Source organism: Schistocerca piceifrons, chromosome 1 (assembly GCF_021461385.2).
Source record: "Schistocerca piceifrons isolate TAMUIC-IGC-003096 chromosome 1, iqSchPice1.1, whole genome shotgun sequence".
NCBI lineage: Eukaryota > Metazoa > Arthropoda > Insecta > Orthoptera > Acrididae > Schistocerca > Schistocerca piceifrons.
In genome coordinates, this window is record NC_060138.1 from 463,830,230 (window position 1) to 463,849,614 (window position 19,385).

The window sequence follows — 19,385 nt, forward strand, 5'->3', positions numbered from 1 at the left end:
GGGTCAGTATTGCCTCACGTGTTCTAACATTTCTACGGAATCCAAACTGATCTCCCCCGAGTTCGGCTTCTACCAGTTTTTCCATTCGCCTGTAAAGAATTCGTGTTAGTATCTTGCAGCCGTGGCTTATTAAACTGATAGTTCGGTAATTTTCACATCTGTCAACACCTGCTTTCTTTGGGATTGGAATTATTATATTTTTATTGAAGTATGAGGGTATTTCGCCTGTCTCATAGATCTTGCTCACCAGATGGTAGAGTTTTGTCAGGGCTGGCTCTCCCAAGGCTGTCGGTAGTTCTAATGTAATGTTGTCTTCTCCCGGGGCCTTGTTTCGACTCTTCAGTGCTCTGTCAAACTCTTCACGCAGTATCATATCTCTCATTTCATCTTCATGTACATCCTCTTCCATTTCCATAATGTTATCCTCAAGAATATCGCCCTTGTATAGACCCTCTATATACTCCTTCCACCGGTCTGCTTTCTCTTCTTTGCTTAGAACTGGGTTCAAGAGTAAACAGACGTAACATGACAGTTAATTCATCCCTCAGTTTCTCCCAGTGGGTATGCTGCGCTGTTTTCAATACCCTTGATGTCAAAGGAAAATCTGACCATAATAGGACAAGTCCTGTTCTTTGCATCATTAGGGGCAGAACACATTTGTTTATTGGGGACCTCATCTTACGACAAAATGATATCTGCATTCCTTACAACGTCACTTCTGCGAAGCGAGAACGCTAGTTGCAAATTACCAGCACATGTCGCACACCTACGTATTCCCTTCAGAATATGATTTGTGGCAAGACGAAGCGGAGTAAATCGGGAGATGGAGTGAGGCACATAGACATGGGACCAGAAAGAGATTTAGCCCAGGCAGACGAAGTGTCGCTAGCCGGTGCCCCGAGTGTATCAGCGGGCACAGTGCGCAGTTTGCGATAGACATCGCCGATGGTCCAGACGGGGGCGCTGCTTAATTATGTGCTCCCCCTCCCCACTGGAGGCGCCCCCTCCCCCTCCCCTGGACCCGCCGGCCTCCTCCCCTGCGTCTGAGCGATGCCCCCGATACCATTGTGGCGAGCTCGCGTGGCGGCACAAGATAACGCCTACCAGCACGTGCCGCCAAGTGCCACCGGCCCACCGCCCCAGACCGACTCAGCGCTCCCGTCATTGCCTTTCTCACACCCCCACATGTCGGCGTTTCGGTACCAATACAGACTACACGTTGAACGCGCTAACTGAGCCCCACTGAGTAGTGTTCGAAGCCAAGTTCGCTAGTGGGCGAACGCTGACTGACACGTTGGTAAATGTTGACTCTGAAACTTACACTACTGGCCATTAAAATTGCTACATCAAGAAGGAATGCAGATGATAAACGGGTATTCATTGGACAAATATATTATACTAGAACTCATATGTGACTACATTTTCACGCAATTTGAGTGCATAGGTCCTGAGAAATCAGTACCCAGAACAACAACCTCTGGCCGTAATAACGGCCTTGTTACCCCTGGGCATTGAGTCAAACAGCGCTTGGATGGCGTGTACAGGTACAGCTGCCCATGCACTTCAACACGATACCACAGTTCATCAAGAGTAGTGACTGGCATATTGTGACGAGCCACTTGCTCGCCCACCATTGACCAGTTTTCAGTTGGTGAGAGATCTGGAGAATGTGCTGGCCAGGGCAGCAGTCGAACATTTTCTGTATCCAGAAAGGCCCGTACAGGCCCTGCAACATGCGGTCGTGCATTATCCTGCTGAAATGTAGGGTTTCGCAGGGATCGAATGCAGGGTAGAGCCAGGGGTCGTAACACATCTGAAATGTAACGTCCACTGTTCAAAGTACCGTCAGTGCGAACAAGAGATGATCGAGACGTGTAACTAATGGCACCCCACACCATCACGCCGGGTGATGTGCCAGTATGGCGATGACGAATACGCGCTTCCCATGTGCACTCACCGCGATGTCGCCAAACACGGATGCGACCATCATGATGTATACAGACCCTGGATTCATCCGAAAAAATTACGTTTTGCCATTCGTGTACCCAGGGTCGCCGCTGAGTACATCATCGCAGGCGCTCCTATGTGTGGTGCAGCGTCAAGGGTAACCGCAGCCATGATCTCCCAGCTGATAGTCCATGCTGCTGCAAACATCGTCGAACCGTTCGTGCAGATGATTGTCGTCTTGCAAACGTCCCCATCTGTAGACTCAGGGATCGAGACGTGGCTACACGATCTGTTACAGCCATGCGCATAAGATGCCTGTCATCTCGACTGCTAGTGATACGAGGCCGTTGGGATCCAGCACGGCGTTCCCTATTACCATCCTGAACCTACCGATTCCATATTCTGCTAACAGTCATTGGATTTCGACCAACCAGAGCAGAAATGTCGCGATATGATAAACCGCAATCGATAGGCTACAATCCGACCTTTAACAAAGTCGGAAACGTGTTGGTACGCATTTCTCCTCCTTAGACGAGGCATCACAACAACGTTTCACCAGGCAACGCCGGTCAACTGCTGTTTGTGTGAGTAACCGGTTGGAAACTTTCCTCGTGTCAGCGCGTTTTAGGTATCGCCACCGGCGCCAACCTTGTATGAATGCTCTGATAAGCTAATCATTTGCGTATCACAGCATCTTCTTCCTGTCGGTTAAATTTCGCGTCTGTAGTACGTCATCTTCGCGGTGCAGCAATTTTAATGGCCAGTAGTATATTTCCTTCTCGTTCTCGAGATATCGGAAGGTCGCACGAAATCTCGTCGCCGGAAATCAGTACAAAATGGTCTTAATATGGATTAATAGTGCAGTAAACCTCCATGACGTATGTGACATACAGCGTGTGTATGTGTAATTACCTAATGTTGTCCTCCCAATGGAATCCTCACGCCAGCACTTAGGGATTCCCATAAAACGAAGTGTCTTGCCGTGGCTTACTTCACTTAAGTTTAGCACACCAAACCTATCATTCCTATCGGGGTGGTACTAGAATGAATCACAACTTGATACCGTAAATTGTTAATTCTCTACAAACAAGTAGTATGCAAAAAAATTGTATGAATATGAAGTACACAGCGCCCTGCATGTAATTTAGAGATTGGCAGAGCATTCGTTTGACTTTCTTTGGACTGCGCCCTCTGTTGTTAAACGCACACAAAACTGGCTGATAGTGATTAGCGGGAGAAACAAAAGGCTGACACTCTAGAAAATACTCAGTGATAGGCAAATCGGACTCAACAGATTTACTGTGACTGTTTACCTATCTGCCAAACAGGAATGTGCGTACCACCTACTGAAGAACGGACAGCAGCTTTACTGAACCAATGATCTGCTCATTAAGGCTTTAGCCGCTCTGCATGTGGTGTACCCGATGTACCTGCCTGCACAATGGATGCAATATGCAGTCTAGAAACTACTAGTACTGACATTATCTTAATAAAGACAGAACACGAGTCAAGATTTCTATTTGCTGACTAGCCAGGAACAGAAATCCGACTTAAGTATTCTCCCATAACGAAGTAGTTCAGTTTGTATCAGATTCCACAGAGAGCTAAAGAATCTTCATTTGTCGACCGGGGTGGCCGAGCGGTTCTAGGCCCTACAGTCTGGAGCCGCGCGGCCGCTACTGTCGAGGGTTCGAATCCTGCCTCGGGCATGGAAGTGTGTGTTGTCCTTAGGTTGGTTACGTTTAAGTAGTTCTAAGTTCTAGGGGACTGATGACCTCAGCAGTTAAGTCCCATAGTGCTCAGAGCCATTTGAACCATTTTTGAATCTTCATTCGAGTAAAGAGAACAACTCTGCTCGCAGAGAAACGACTTCATATGCTTCGTGTTCCAAACAACACTTCTCTAAATCTGCCAGATTCTCCGCTGTGTTTCTCACCAGCGAAGTCTCTAGGTGTCCAATCGACCCCGACCCTCCCCCCCCCCCCCACCCGTCACCCTCCACCAATTAAGGAAGTCCCTCTACAAGCCGTACCCACTTTCTCCTGGTCATGCTGCGTCTGTGTTGGCATTCAGGCGAAAAATCCCAGCGGCCCTTACGGAAACAGTGCCTCCCACTATAAGGTTCATGAATCTGCCAGCCAATGGCCTGAAGCTGGTACTCCTCTCAAAGATCTTCTGGAAGTTTCCTGAAGTATCCTTAGCACTCAAGCAATCAAACACATGTCTTTGTTTTTCAGAAGGAAGCATGTCGCAGCACTTCCCATGAGAAGATTGCTCGGAGATTACCACTTGAACATCGTTTGTGACCCCACTCATTCCTTCGCACTAAAAGGATGTCTTTTGGACTTGTTCCGTCCTCAACGTTTTCCTCCACGTACGTTATTCTGAAATTCTTTCTTTTCCACCAGGATGCAGCCTCCCGCCCACACTGTCTATACTATGAGGGATCTGTGACCTCCAGGACTGTAAACTGCAGCCGCCTCGCTCTGCTCTCTCTCTCAGGGCAGTAAATGTCGACCCCTGAAGAACATGAAAACTCTCTTCCTGGCCCCTCTACAGCTGATAGTGGCTTCTGAGGAACTCGTGGCCCACGTTACCCTTTCTGTCAGTGCTCTGCTCTAAATTCCCAGACATAAAGTACTACAGAAATTGTTAATACATGTCCGCTTGCTTAGCTGGGTGGTAGCACGCTCGCCTCCCAGGCAAGTGGGCCCAGGTTCGATTCCCGGCCCGGTTGGAGATTTTTCTCCGCTCGGGGCTGGGTGTTGTTTTATTCTCATCATTTCATCCTCATCACCGGCGCGCAAGTCGCCCATTGGGGCATCGACTGAAATAAGACTTGCACTTGGCGGCCGAACTTCCCCGGATGGGCCTCCCGGCCTACGATACCATACCCTCATTCTTTTTGTTAGTACATGATACTAGTCAGTATCAGCCGATGAACATCTACATCTACATGGGTACTCTGCAAATCACATTTAAGTGCCTGGCAGAGGGTTCATCGAACCACTTTCACAATTCTTTTTTACTCCAATCTCGTACATCGCTCGGAAAGAATGAACACCTATATCTTGCCGTACGAGCGCTGATTTCCCTTATTTTATCGTGGTGATCGTTTCCTCCTATATAGGTCAATGTCAACAAATATTTCCGCATTCGGAGGAGAAAGTTGGTGATTGGAATTTGGTGAGAAGATTCTGTCGCAACGAAAAACGTGTTTCTTTCAATGACGTCCATCCCAAACCCGTCCCATTTCAGTGACACTCTCTCCCATATTTCGCGACAATACAAAACGTGCTACCCTTCTTTGAACTCCATCAGTCCTATCTGGTAAGGATCCCACACCGCGCAGTAGAATTCTAAAAAAGGACGGACAAGCAGTCTCCATAGTAGATCTCTTGCATTTTCTAAGTGTCCTGCCAATAAAACGCAGTCTGTGGTTAGTCTTCCTGGTTAGTCTTCCCCAAAAAGTTTTCTATGTGTTCCTTCCAATTTAAGTTGTTCATAATTGTAATTCCTAGGTATTTAGTTGAATTTACGGCCTTTAGATTTGACTGATTTATCGTGTAACCGAAGCTTAACGAATTCCTTTTAGCAATCATGTGGATGACCTCGCAGTTTTCGTTATTTAGGGTCAAGTGCCAATTTTTGCACCATTCAGATATCTTTTCTCAATCGTTTTGCAATTTGTTTTGATCTTCTGATGACTTTATTAGTCGAAAAACGACAGCGTCATCTGCAAAAAACCTAAGACGGCTGTTCAGGTTGTCTCCCAAATCGTTTATATAGAAAAGGAACCTTGAGGAACGCCAGAAATCACTTCTGTTTTACTCGATGACTTTCCGTCAGTTACTACGAACGTATCCAGTCACATAACTGAGACGATATTCCACAAGCACGTCATTTCACTACAAGCCGCTTGTGTGGTACAGTGTCAAAAGCCTTCTGGAAATCCACAAATACGGAATCGATCTGAAATTCCATGTCAGTGGCACTCAACACTTCATGCGAATAAAGAGCTAGTGGTGGTTCACAAGAACGATGTTTTCTAAAACCACGTTGACTGTGTGTCAGTGCCGGCCGGGGCGGTCGAGCGGATCTAGGCGCTACAGTCTGGAACCGCGCGACCGCTACGGTCACAGGTTCGAATCCTGCCTCGGGCATGGATGTGTGTGATGTCCTTAGATTAGTTAGGTTTAAGTAGTTCTAAGTTCCAGGGGACTGATGACCTTAGAAGTTAAGTCCCATAGTGCTCAGAGCCATTTGAACCATTTGATTTGTGTGTCAATAGTCCGTTTCTTAGAGGTAATTCATAACGTTCGAACACAATGTATGTTCTAAAATCCTGCTGCATATCGACGTTAACCATAAGGGCCTGTAATTAAGTGTTTTTTAACTACAGAGCTAATGCATCAGCACACTCTGAAAGGAACCTAATTGGTATACAGTCTGGACCAGAAGACTTGATTTTATTAAGCGATTTAAGTTGCTTCACTACTCCGAGGATATTTACTGCTTCGTTACTCATGCTGACAGCTGTTCTTGATTCGAATTCTGGAATATTTACTTCGTCTTCTTTTGTGAAGGCATTTCGGAAGGCTGCGTTTAGTAACTCTGCTTTGGCAGCACTGTCTTCGTTAGTACCTCCATTGCTATCGCGCAGAGAAGGCATTGATTGTTTCTTACCGCTAACATACTTCACATACGACCAGAATCTCTTTGAATTTTCTGTCAGGTTTCAAGACAAAGTTTCGTTGTGGAAACTGTTATAAGCATCTCGCATTGAAGACCGCGCAAAATTTCTGTAAAAGATCGCCAATCTTGGGTCTGTTTCAATTTGGCATGTTTGTTTTGTTGATTCTGCAACAATGTTCTGGCTCCTTTTGTGTACCAAGGAGGATCAGCTCCGTCGTTTGTTAATTTATTTGGTATAAATCTCTCAATTTGCTGGCGATACTATTTCTTTGAATTCAAGCGACATCTGGTCTACACTTATAGTATTAATTTGGAACGAGTGGAGATTGTTTCTCAGGAAGGCGTCAAGTGAATTTTTATATGCTTTTTTGAATAGGTATATTTTTCGTTTATTTTTGGAGGATTTGGGGTTTACAATATTGAGTCTCGCTACGAAAACTCTGTGTCCACTAATCCCTGTATCCGTTTTGATGCTCGTTGTTAACTCAGGATTATTTGTTGCTAAGAGGTCAAGTGTGTTTTTACAATCATTTACTATCCGCGTTGGTTCATGAAGTAACTGCTCGAAATAATTTTCAGAGAATGCGTTTGGCATAATTTCGGATGATATTTTATGCGTACCTCCAGAATTAAACATGTATTTTCTCCAACATATCGAGGGTAAAATAAAGACACCACCAACTATAATCGTTTGAGTCAGGTACGTGTTTGAAAGCAAACTCAAGTTTTCTTTGAACCTTTCAGCAACTGTATCATCTGAATTGGGAGGTCGGTAAAAGGATCCAATTATTATTTTATTCCGGTTGCAAAAGTGACCTCTGCCCATACTAACTCACAGGAAGTATCTACTTCAATTTCACGACAAGATAAAAAGTTCCCCATGTGGCTTAAGGCGAATGATGGGATGTTTCCTTCCCCATCCTTCGCTAATCCGAGTTTCTGCTCCGTCCTTGTTGTCGACGGGACGTTAGATACTAATCTCCTCCTCCTCAGAATATTAAATGCAAGGCGCAAAGTCTCGCCACCCTACAGTGTATTCTGGGTATTCTGTCAAGCTGTTGCTTCCATTTTAGGCACACTGAACTCAAGCAATTCGACGCTAAGGACTCTGGTCCATAGAGCTCGAATGTTTTCAGACAAAAGAGCCTCACCGAAGAACTGCAACACCTACGAATAGTTTTCCGAAAGAATAGGTATTCAGATCATCAAATTGAATGGGCGATGCAGTCCAAATTAAGAATGCCTGAAAGAGAGATTGAGACTGAGACTGAAGAAGAGAAGCGAAAGCTCACTTGTCTGCCTCATACAGGCCCGATATCCGGAAAGATGGGCAGTCTCCTACGGAAACACGACGTCCAGTATATTTCGTTCTCTTCAGCTAAGATAAAAAGTATTATCTGTAGTGTTAAAGACGATGTAGCTCTCCTAAGTCGGGGTGTTTCTCATATTCCATGCCAGTGTGGCGTGTATTACGTGGGGCAGGCTATCAGAACAGTCGAGGAGAAATGCGACGAGCGGTCTAGGGCGCTGCAGTCATGGACTGTGCGGCTGGTCCCGGCGGGGGTTCGAGTCCTCCTTCGGGTATGGGTGTGTGTGTTTGTCCTTAGGATAATTTAGGTTAAGTAGTGTGTAAGCTTAGGGACTGATGACCTTAGCAGTTAAGTCCCTTAGGATTTCACACACATTCGAAAATTTTTTGAGAGATGCGAGGGACATCAGCGACATACCCGACTCAAACAACCAAGGAAATCATGTGTCACCGAGCACTGCCTCCAATATAATTATGAAATGAAATACTGTGACCAGCATCGAGGTATAAACTCTTAGTTTCTCGGACTGCATAATCAAGCAGTCTACCGAAATAAAGACGTCGAAAAACATGATGAACAGGGACGGTACTTTCAATTTAAATAACGATTGGGGTCCGTCACTCAATTTATAAAAATCTCGCCCGCCATAACGCCCACAAGAGCTGGGAAACACTGGGAAGATTTGCGTTTCACAAATATCAGTGCGAGCTTCGAAAAACATAAGAGCATCAACTGGCATAATGGGCGTTGCGAATCGCACTCGGCTATAAACAGCGGCGTGAGACCAACAACGGTTCACAGTCTGGCTGGAGTCCAGGCAGCGAGTACACGTAATAGAAAAACTCTGAAGAAGACGGCTGGCTCGCACATTATAACCTGGGTAGCCAGTCTCTGTTTGATCAACGAGAAATGGCTGAAAATATCACTATTTCAAAATCAAAGCTAAACGTCCTGTAGCAGTCTAGCTGCACTGAGCAAGATTCCGTTATTTCACCACTGAACTCGGCGGTGTACATCGCCAGCATTCAGTATGTCGCATTATCTGATACTTTGCACCTTGTGAAGATACGAGGTAACAAATATAGAATTACATGAAAAAAGAAAGGTAAATTAGCTTCAAACTACGTCGTGCACACACTTTATTCAACATGTGAACGTGACTAAAGATATATGGAGCTACCTTATGACGTCTACGATATGCGTGCCATCACTGGCGATGATGCGGCGAAGACTAATAGCGAAATTATGCATGACCCGGAACAACGATGCTGCCCATGACCTCCTCAATGGCTGTTTTCAGTTCAGCAGTGGAAAATTTGAAAATTTGTGGTAAGATTTTACGGGACCTACTGAGGTCATAGGTCCCTAAGCTTACACACTACTTAATCTACACTACTAGCCATTAAAATTGCTACACGAAGAAGAAATGCACATGATAAACGGGTATTCATTGGACAAATATATTATACTGGAACTGACTTGTGATTACATTTTCACGGAATTTGGGTGCATAGATGAGAAATCAGTACCCAGAACAACCAACTCTGGCAGTAATAACGGCCTTGATACGCATGGGCATTGAGTCAAACAGAGCATGGATGGCGTGTACAGGTACAGCTGCCCATGCAGCTTCAACACGATGCCACAGTTCATCAAGAGTAGTGACTGGCGTATTGTGACGAGCCAGTTGCTCGGCCACCATTGACCAGACGTTTTCAGTTGGTGAGAGATCTGGAGAGCCACGGGTCGTAACACATCTGAAATGTACCGTCCACTATTCAAAGTGCCGTCAATGCGAACAAGAAGTGACCGAGACGTGTAACTAATGGCACCCGATACCATCACGCCGGGTGATACGCCAATATGGCGATGACAAATACACGCTTCCAACGTGCGTTCACCGCGATGTCGCCAAACACGGATGCGACCATCATGATGCTGTAAACAGAACCTGGATTCATCCGAAAAAATGACGTTTTGCCATTCGTGCACCCAGGTTCGTCGGTGAGTACACCATCGCAGGCGCTCCTGTCTGTGATGCAGCGTCAAGGGTAACCACAGCCATGGTCTCCGAGCTGATAGTCGACGTTGCTGCAGACGTCGTCGAACTGTTCGCGCAGATGGTTGTCGTCTTGACACCGTCCCCATCTGTTGACTCAGAGATCGAGACGTGGCTGCACGCATGCGGATAAGATGCCTGTCATCCCTACTGCTTGTGATGCGAGGCCATTGGGATCCAGCACGGCGTTCCGTATAACCTCCTGAACCCATCGATTCCATACTCTGCTAACAGTCGTTGGATCTCGACCACCGCGAGCAGCAATGTCGCGATACGATAAACCGCAAACGCGATAGGCTACAATCCGAGCTTTATCAAAGTCAGAAACGTGATGGTACGCAATTCTCCTCCTTACACGAGAGATCACAACAACGTTTCACCAGGCAACGCCGGTCAACTGCTGTTTGTGTATAAGAAATCGGTTGGAAACTTTCCAACTTAAACTAACTTACCCTAAGGACAACACACACACCCATGCCCGAGGGAGGACTCGAACCTCCGACGGGGGCAAGTTCAGCAATGGTTTTTCGGATTATTGCTGTACACCTTGTCTCTAACACAGACCAAAAAAAAAAAAAGAGTCACATGTGTTCAGATCCGGAGAATATGGCGGCCGATCGAGGCCCACGCCAGAGCCTCTGAGTATACCAGAGCCAAAATGCGGTCCCCAGAGTGCTCCTCTAGGACATCACTCTTCTACTTCAATGGGGTCGAGCTCCGTCTTGCATGAACCACAACGCGTCGAAATCAGGATCACTTTGGATAATGGGGATGAAACCATCTTCCGAAACCTTCACGTACCGTTCGGTACTCACGGTGCCATCAAGGAATATCGCCCACCGATTATTCCGTGACTGGACATTGCACATCACACAGTCATCCGTTGAGGGTGAAGAGACTTCTCGATCGTGAAATATGGATTCTCATTCCCCCAAATGCCCCAATTTTGCTTATTGACGAACCCATCCAAATGAGAATTGGTTTCGCACCATACTAACTCACATCATGCCTCTCGGCCAACCGTGCAGTTCCAATGTCCTAACGCAAACCGTTCAGAAGTTACGACGATTTTATTTCATATAGTTCAATAATTGTCACCCTGCATACTTGATAGCGGTACTACTGTCGATAGCGGTATGACGTGGTCAGCCATACCCTTAACACATCGCTGTTCCTCAGGAACATTTGGAACAGCAGTAGCACCTGTCCTGGTGTCTCCTTCAATAGTGCCCAAGTACTATAGTTTACCCGCTTTTATGGGAGGTGGAGACGGGAGACTATGAGTACGAATGGAGTAATTGAGCTTAATGCTAATAAGCGATTATCCTAATAATCGATTATTCGGTTAATTTTTGCGTTACGTCTTTATTTTTAGGTCTACAGAGCAGTCCCCTAAATTATTTTTTATGATAAAAACGTTTGTCCTACAACAAATAAAACGATGCAGTCACATTCATGTTTCTCTTCTTGTAACTACCAATAGTCTCTCAGTTTTATGAAACACAGGATTAGGATTTTTTATTTTTATCAAAAATATACCGGTATATCTATATCAGATGCATTAGTAAAGCTAATTAACATAATTGTTTTCTGACTTATTTCCGTAATCAGTTTGTAGACAGCACGTAAACATTCAACAAGCTTTACAACACAAAAATAAAAATTGAAACACTTATTGGTAAGGAAATCGATTTTATACAGTTAACTGACTTGAAAGAAATATCGGTATATCCGTAATCGATTATCTGAATAATTATAATTAATCGATTAATTGCAGCTTGTCACCCATTTCTAATGCGGGGACAGAGCAGTCGTTGTTCAGGTCTTGTGTGGTACGATAGTATGCAGTCGAGTCTCACGAAAAATCTGTGAACATTTTGCAGATTATTATAAAATATGAGTTTGGAAGTTTCAGTGAGTGATTAATCTGTTCATTCGAGGAGACTGCGCAAATACTAATCACACACGGAATAAGTGCATAAATCAGTATCGACAATCTTAGTCACCGGAATCCGTTGGCAGGTTGAACAGTTATCATAGGCTACCGTGAATAGTTGTAGGGTGACAGTTTATTTTGGAAAAACAATACTAGAATGGAAAACTTCAACGAGAAGAAGGAACTAAATTTGACTCTTAGTATGAGCATGGTAGGGTCTAGCTATAGGTGGATATTGCGTTACTGGCTAAGTCAATAAAGGAAGTAAATGGTCTGAATTGTTATTATTTCAAAGCAACACTTAAAATTGAAGATTTTTAACATTCGTTAAGGAAGAGGTATGTTTACACTTTAGTCAAAACTATCAGGTTTCAAAATGGTTCAAATGGCTCTGAGCACTATGGGACTTAACTGCTGTGGTCATCAGTCCCCTAGAACTTAGAACTACTTAAACCTAACTAACCTAAGGACATCACACACATCCATGCCCAAGCGGTCACGCGGTTCCAGACTGTAGCGCCTAGAACCACACGGCCACTCCGGCCGGCACTATCAGGTTTCGCATGAGGCGTGTTCTCTCTGTTAACCATCCCTTACCCATGTCCGATAGTCGCAAACAAAGCAGTTTCAATTAAGAATCAGGTAAATATAGAGGGAGTGAAACTACTAACCCTAACGTAGACAAAACCCGATAACATTTCAAAGTTAATGGGTCAAAAGTCAACCAGCAGCACAGAATTCAAGTTTCAACTAACGTTGAAAGGGTACAGTACCGCCCGACATTGAAAATAGGTACAACATACTTCATTATTTTTGTCAGAACAACACATTTTTTTTAATAAAATAACTCAATTTCAATTAATACAGCGAAGCCGGATACCAGAGTAGGGAAGAATGACAATTTATTTATTTAATTGATCACATGTGCACTCCCACAAAGTAAATCCCTACATCCAGTTTGGTGAGATCTGTGAAATGAATGAATGTATGGTCGTCTGCTAACCGCAGATAGTGAATGTGAATATATGATCATCTTTGAGTCGATCCTTTGGCCACCTTTGGTGGGACCAAAGAGATGAAATTTACCAGAGCTTTGAGCGCCTGAAATGTGGCTGACCAATACGATAGCAAGGTGCATCCCCCACCTCGACAGAGATGGGAGAGGACCTAGAGAACGGCCATGTTTCGGCACTCTGCCGCTGGATCTCGTGCTGTTAAGACTTGTTTTAGTTGTGCTCCGTAATGACGAAAGAGTGGAGACATGGTATGCATGTGGAATATTTAAGAGTAGTTTGAAATATTAATTTCTCTATTTCAGGAACTTTTGTGGGGAGAATTAAATGTCAGGCAGGTAATATTAATGGGATTGTAGGAATCTTCGGAAGTGACCAACGGTCACTATGAAACCACGTGTAGCAATAAGTTGAAATACTTCCGTGTGCTTAAGTTAAGCTGAATTACTAGCGTTTGTACAATAAGTTGAAATATTTAAGAAGTAGTGTGTGTACCATAAGTTGAAATATTTATATTCTTAATATTACTTTGCGTGATATGATTCCGTGTGACGCAAGATTCAAACTCTGAGAGAGAAGCAAGTTGAGTCGGCCGTCTATCCAGCAACGCCACTTGGCTTGCATTGCACAGGAAGACGTGCATATATCTCCAGAGTTCATAGTAGGAAAGTGGAATTATGAAGTGGGGCAGTGTCGTGTGAAGCTGAGATAAATACTAATTGAAGTGGGAAAGCTGAAAGTGATAATGTTGTGACTATTCTCTGTGTAGTATTTCATGTTGTAGTGTGGTGTATGTCATGTAATTTGGGTATGTGTGGTTTGCATGGGAGAGTAGCGAGGTAGTTTCAAAAGATTAGTGGGTTATGCTTGTTCCTTCGGTACCGCTCGGTCTGGAGGAAAGTTTCGTGGTGATGATTGTGAGAGTCGAAGTGTGAGGTATAATAAAAGATCCACCATCCTATCCAGAAAGTGCACAGTAGCGTTAAAATAATTACGAGACCATAATATAAAGATTCACCATTGTAAAGCCATGCCCACTGGGCGGAATTTCTCATGTGTTATTGTTGTAGGTTGTAGAATTTGTGTGTTTAGGTTAGAGAATTTATCGGAATAAATAAGATAGTGAAAAGAAAAAGATTGGTGGATTTTTCCTTCGAATTGTATGTTGTCATAATGTCCCGAATTTATAATGTGTGCGCCATTCATATCCAGTGCGGTGGCCACGTGTTGACAAAAGCCGTTAAGTAAAAGACAAAAAGAAAATGTGGTATTTCCAGTGCGTAGTGTACAGTCAGAGTTCTGTAAATTACTGATAGTCAGATGCGTGTTTCCGTTGCGTATTAATCATATAGGAGGATAACTTGTAACTTAAATTGTGAGTACGAGAGTTCATGTTACTCGATAAATTAAGAATGAATCCACTCGCTTGGCAGACCACTTATCTTGCAGGCCTGACTGCTTGATGCCACAGTATGAGCAAGGCATGTGGGTGCCTCTCATAATTTCGACCCTGCCAGGATTTTTTGTTGCCAGGATAATTTGGCCAGGATATTTTTTGCCAGGGTATTTTTTCAGGATATTTTGCTGTTAGGGTTTGCTGTTAAGATTTATTTTTTTATTTTTTGATGGAATATATTGTGATAGCGCTAAAAAGTAAAATTTTTTCTGTTGCAATTTCTTTCTGGATTGGTGAGGATCTTTTATTTATTTTATGTAATTAATTGCTATATCGTCCAAGGCGGGAAGATCGTTGTATAATTTTTTTTGCCTAATATCCGTAGTAACTAGGTCGCAGTCGAAAAGTGTAGCCACCATGGAGAATAGCGATTCTGGGGTGAACGTAGCAGTGCAGCAGGAAGTAGCTGTTGACCATGGGTTAATGAGCGGGGCTTTTCCCGACTACGCGGGCGAGCCGGGACTAGGTCAGGTATGCAGTTAAAGTGCAGCTACCCTTAGCGAGGCTACGGTTTCTCAGGCGAACGAGGTGAGCGCGTCGAAAGTAGGAAATGACAATGTGATACTACAGTTTTTACAGAGGACGGATAGGGAGACTAAGAAAGGATTGGAAGCAAATAAGGAAAGATTGGAAGCGTTGGATAGAGATAATAAGGAGAGAGATAGGGAGAGAGATAGGGAGAATAAGGAAAGATTGGAAGCAATGGATAGGGAGACTAAGAAAATATTGGAAGCAAATAAGGAAAGATTGGAAGCGATGGATAGAGATAATAAGGAGAGAGATAGGGAGACTAAGGAAAGATTGGAAGCAAATAAGGAAAGATTGGAGGCAATGGATAAGGGAGATAAAGAGGCAATGAGGAAGCTACTCTCAGTTATCGATGAGCGTCTGTCCGCAGTTAATAATCGGTTAGATGAGGGGGAGAAGAATCTGGGTGCGTTGAAGCAAGTATGTGACGCCGTGAAAGAAAAAACCAATAATTTGGAGGTACGAATAATTGCAATAGAGAGGGATATCACAGAACGTAGGGACGTGTCGCCAGATGAGCGAATCAAAGAGGTAGTGGAGGACTTACTTGCAGATAAACAAGGGGCATTAGACAGCGTGGAAGCTCAAGTCACCCAGCAGGAAGTGGCGCTAAATAAGTACAGGGATGAAGTTGCGGAGGTAGTGGTCAGAATGAATACAATTAGTGCAGAGGTAGAAAAGGTCAGTGTAAGAGGCGAGACAGGCTTTGACAGTACGCAGCGAGAGGTTTATGCCGAGCAGGAAGAGATACAATCACTATTACAGTTTAAAGAGGCGCAATTAGAAATAAATTGGAAACATAGGGAAGAGCTAGCACAGTTGCAATTAGCATGCAGTAGCGGAGGTGACACACCACCAGGTAGATTGCAGAGGGAGAGTGAGATAAATTCAAAAAAAGAAAATAGGCAGAAAGAGGAAGACGAACTCAGAGAGTTAGAAGAACGGTTATGTCGGATAAAACAGATGGCAAATCCAACTGGGTATAGCCCAAGGTCGGAAAACATAAATCCGGAAGAAGAATGTAGGAGGCACTTCGTGTCGGTACAAAAGTTCACTTGTTTTCCGGATCCTGATGACTACCAACATCCATGTCTGTGGCTGTCTCAATTTCAAGATTCATTACCTGCATCGTGGGGACCGCTCCTCAAAATGAAGTTTGTGTGCAACCATTTGAGGGACGAGGCTAGAGCGAAAATGAAGGAAGTTATTAATGACTGTAGTAGCTACAAGATATTTTGTGACAAGTTTTTAAATGAATTCTGGTCGAAAAGTAAGCAGGACCAGGTTAAGCAAAGCATATTGATGATGCCAAATTGTAACGAAGGTAGTATAAGAGATCCAGTGGCGTGCTATCAGGAAATGCTGAGACGAAATAGATATTTGGATGTGCCATACGAACCTGGGGAGCTCATTAGGATCTGTATGACGAAGTTGCCAGTGAGATTGCGCAGAGATATAGCGATAGCAGGCAGAGGCTTAGACGATTCTGCGTCATTTCAGCACTTATTACAGGAACTGGGTAATGAGAGGAACATCGTGAACGGAGACACGACTCATAGGTCAGACAGAGTCGAGGATAGGAACGGCAGAAACTATCAGAATGGCAGGAGAGCATGGAATCAGAGGAATGACTGGAATGGAATATGGCGAGGAAATAGGGGGCAGAATTCATGGGAATATCGACCGTCAAACCGGGAGAATAGAAGATGGGACAGTGATGGAAGAAGAAGGGAAAATCAAAATGATGGGCGAAGAGAGGATAGGCAGTCATTGCGTTCACGACAGGACAATCATTGTCACAATTGAGACGATCAAGGGAAAACAATCTCGTGGGCTTCATCACATTTCTAACATCAAATTATGGAAAAGTTAAGGATAGATCTAAAGTAGGCAATTTATGGTAGATAGTCAGTGTATTTATTTGTGGTGTGTAATGTTGTGCAGGGACAAATCGAACATAAGAATTTTCAGGCGCGATGTCAGGAAGTATGACGGAATAGACTGGTCGAATGAGTCATGAACAGGAGTCGACAGAGTGGTGTATGTACGTATTTTTTGTCATATGAATAAGGATCACGCAGAAACGACGTGATGATTAATGAGTGGATAAAGATGGTAGATAGAGAAGCGACGTGATAAATAATAGTGGATAAAGGTGATATTTAAGGAAAGAAGCGACGTGAAGCAGTGTGATTAATAAATAGAGATTCGACGTTATGAAACAGTGGTAAATGAAGGTGAGTAGAATTAATAATGTGGAGATGTCTTAGATGTATGTTACAGAGAGGCCTGTGTATGCTGCAATAGAGATGGATGCCAATGGCGAAGGGAGACCAGGAAATGATGGAGTAATGGACGGACGGAGAGCCGAAATACGAATGAAGAGATGAGGACAACTGCACAATGTGAAAGGGCATATAGGGAGTATGAGATCCAGATGGTGAACGTTGTGGAATACTGACGTAAGATGTAATATAAGTGTAGATCTAATTCTTAGCATAACATTTGCGATTTGGCAAAAATAATATTTGTTGTTGTTGTTGTTGAAGCCTGGTACCAGTATAACTAATCAAAACGGTACCAAGAATGTGTACAGTTATTTTGCAGGTTGAATAATTTGAGTATTTTTGTTCTCAGATGAAATGTCGCAATTCTAAAGTGATATTTAGCAGGAGGAATAGTCGGTAAAGCGAATGCAGAGGTAAGCCGATGGAGAGAGGTGCAAGAGTGAAAGGACGAATTCGGAGACTGGAATGCTATCTCCGAAACAGCTTCATGTGTTATGTGGTTGAGTATAAGGGAGCAAAGGTATGGTATGTTGTGAGTGTGGTGGTGTTATGAGTATAAGGGAGCAAAGTTACGGTATGTTGTCGTGAGTGTGGTGGTGTTAAGGTTAGCTGACTTCTAGACCTATTCTGTTAGTGTATTAATGGATTGAATGAGAAGGAAAATGTGATGTCTGGTGAGTGAGAGTCGTAGAGTAGTGTGGTCAATGCGCACACTCCTGTAAAGGGGATGCTACCGATCTCTAACTAAAACATTATTGTGTATTATTTGATTTGGATGAACCTCGATGGCAGGTCAGGATCTGACATCATGTGGATGGTACATAAGTGTCCTAGAAATGTTGTTATATATAATAATAATATAAAAGGTAAAATATATAAAGAGATACTAATTTCAGTCTGTCACAAGCACAAAGGTGCATTGTATGTTGTAGATTTAGAGTCACCAGTTTCTAAAATGTTTATTGTGATAGGATGTTAGAGTAGTCAACTATTTTATATTGTAATTATGAGTTGTATAGATTGTTTATTATTCCTTTTGTTTTTTTTTTAACACTTCCATGTTTTGTATGAGGGATGACAGGTACAATCAATAGCGCAAGTGTGGGCTGTATATAGAAAAGGGATAAATGTTGATGTATGTGTAGAAAACTAGGGTGTATAGTTTTATGTTTTTTAGAACAAAGATTCTTTTATTACCAATGTATCTAATAGATCATACATGTAATCAATGAGTATTTAAATATATCCTTTTGTCCGTAATGTTGCGAGATGCACGGAAGGGTCATCCAGTTTGGTGAGATCTGTGAAATGAATGAATGTATGGTCGTCTGCTAACCGCAGATAGTGAATGTGAATATATGATCATCTTTGAGTCGATCCTTTGGCCACCTTTGGTGGGACCAAAGAGATGAAATTTACCAGAGCTTTGAGCGCCTGAAATGTGGCTGACCAATACGATAGCAAGGTGCTTCCCCCACCTCGACAGAGATGGGAGAGGACCTAGAGAACGGCCATGTTTCGGCACTCTGCCGCTGGATCTCGTGCTGTTAAGACTTGTTTTAGTTGTGCTCCGTAATGACGAAAGAGTGGAGACATGGTATGCATGTGGAATATTTAAGAGTAGTTTGAAATATTAATTTCTCTATGTCAGGAACTTTTGTGGGGAGAATTAAATGTCAGGCAGGTAATATTAATGGGATTGTAGGAATCTTCGGAAGTGACCAACGGTCACAATGAAACCATGTGTAGCAATAAGTTGAAATACTTCCGTGTGCTTAAGTTAAGCTGAATTACTAGCGTGTGTACAATAAGTTGAAATATTTAAGAAATAGCGTGTGTACCATAAGTTGAAATATTTACGTTCTTAATATTACTTTGCGTGATATGATTCCATGTGACGCTAGATTCAAACTCTGAGAGAGAAGCAAGGTGAGTCAGCCGTCTATCCAGCAACGCCACTTGGCTTGCATTGGACAGGAAGACGTGCATATATCTCCAGAGTTCATAGTAGGAAAGTGGAATTATGAAGTGGGGCAGTGTCGTGTGAAACTGGGATAAATACTAATTGAAGTGGGAAAGCTGAAAGTGATAATGTTGTGACTATTCTCTGTGTAGTATTTCATGTTGTAGTGTGGTGTATGTCATGTAATTTG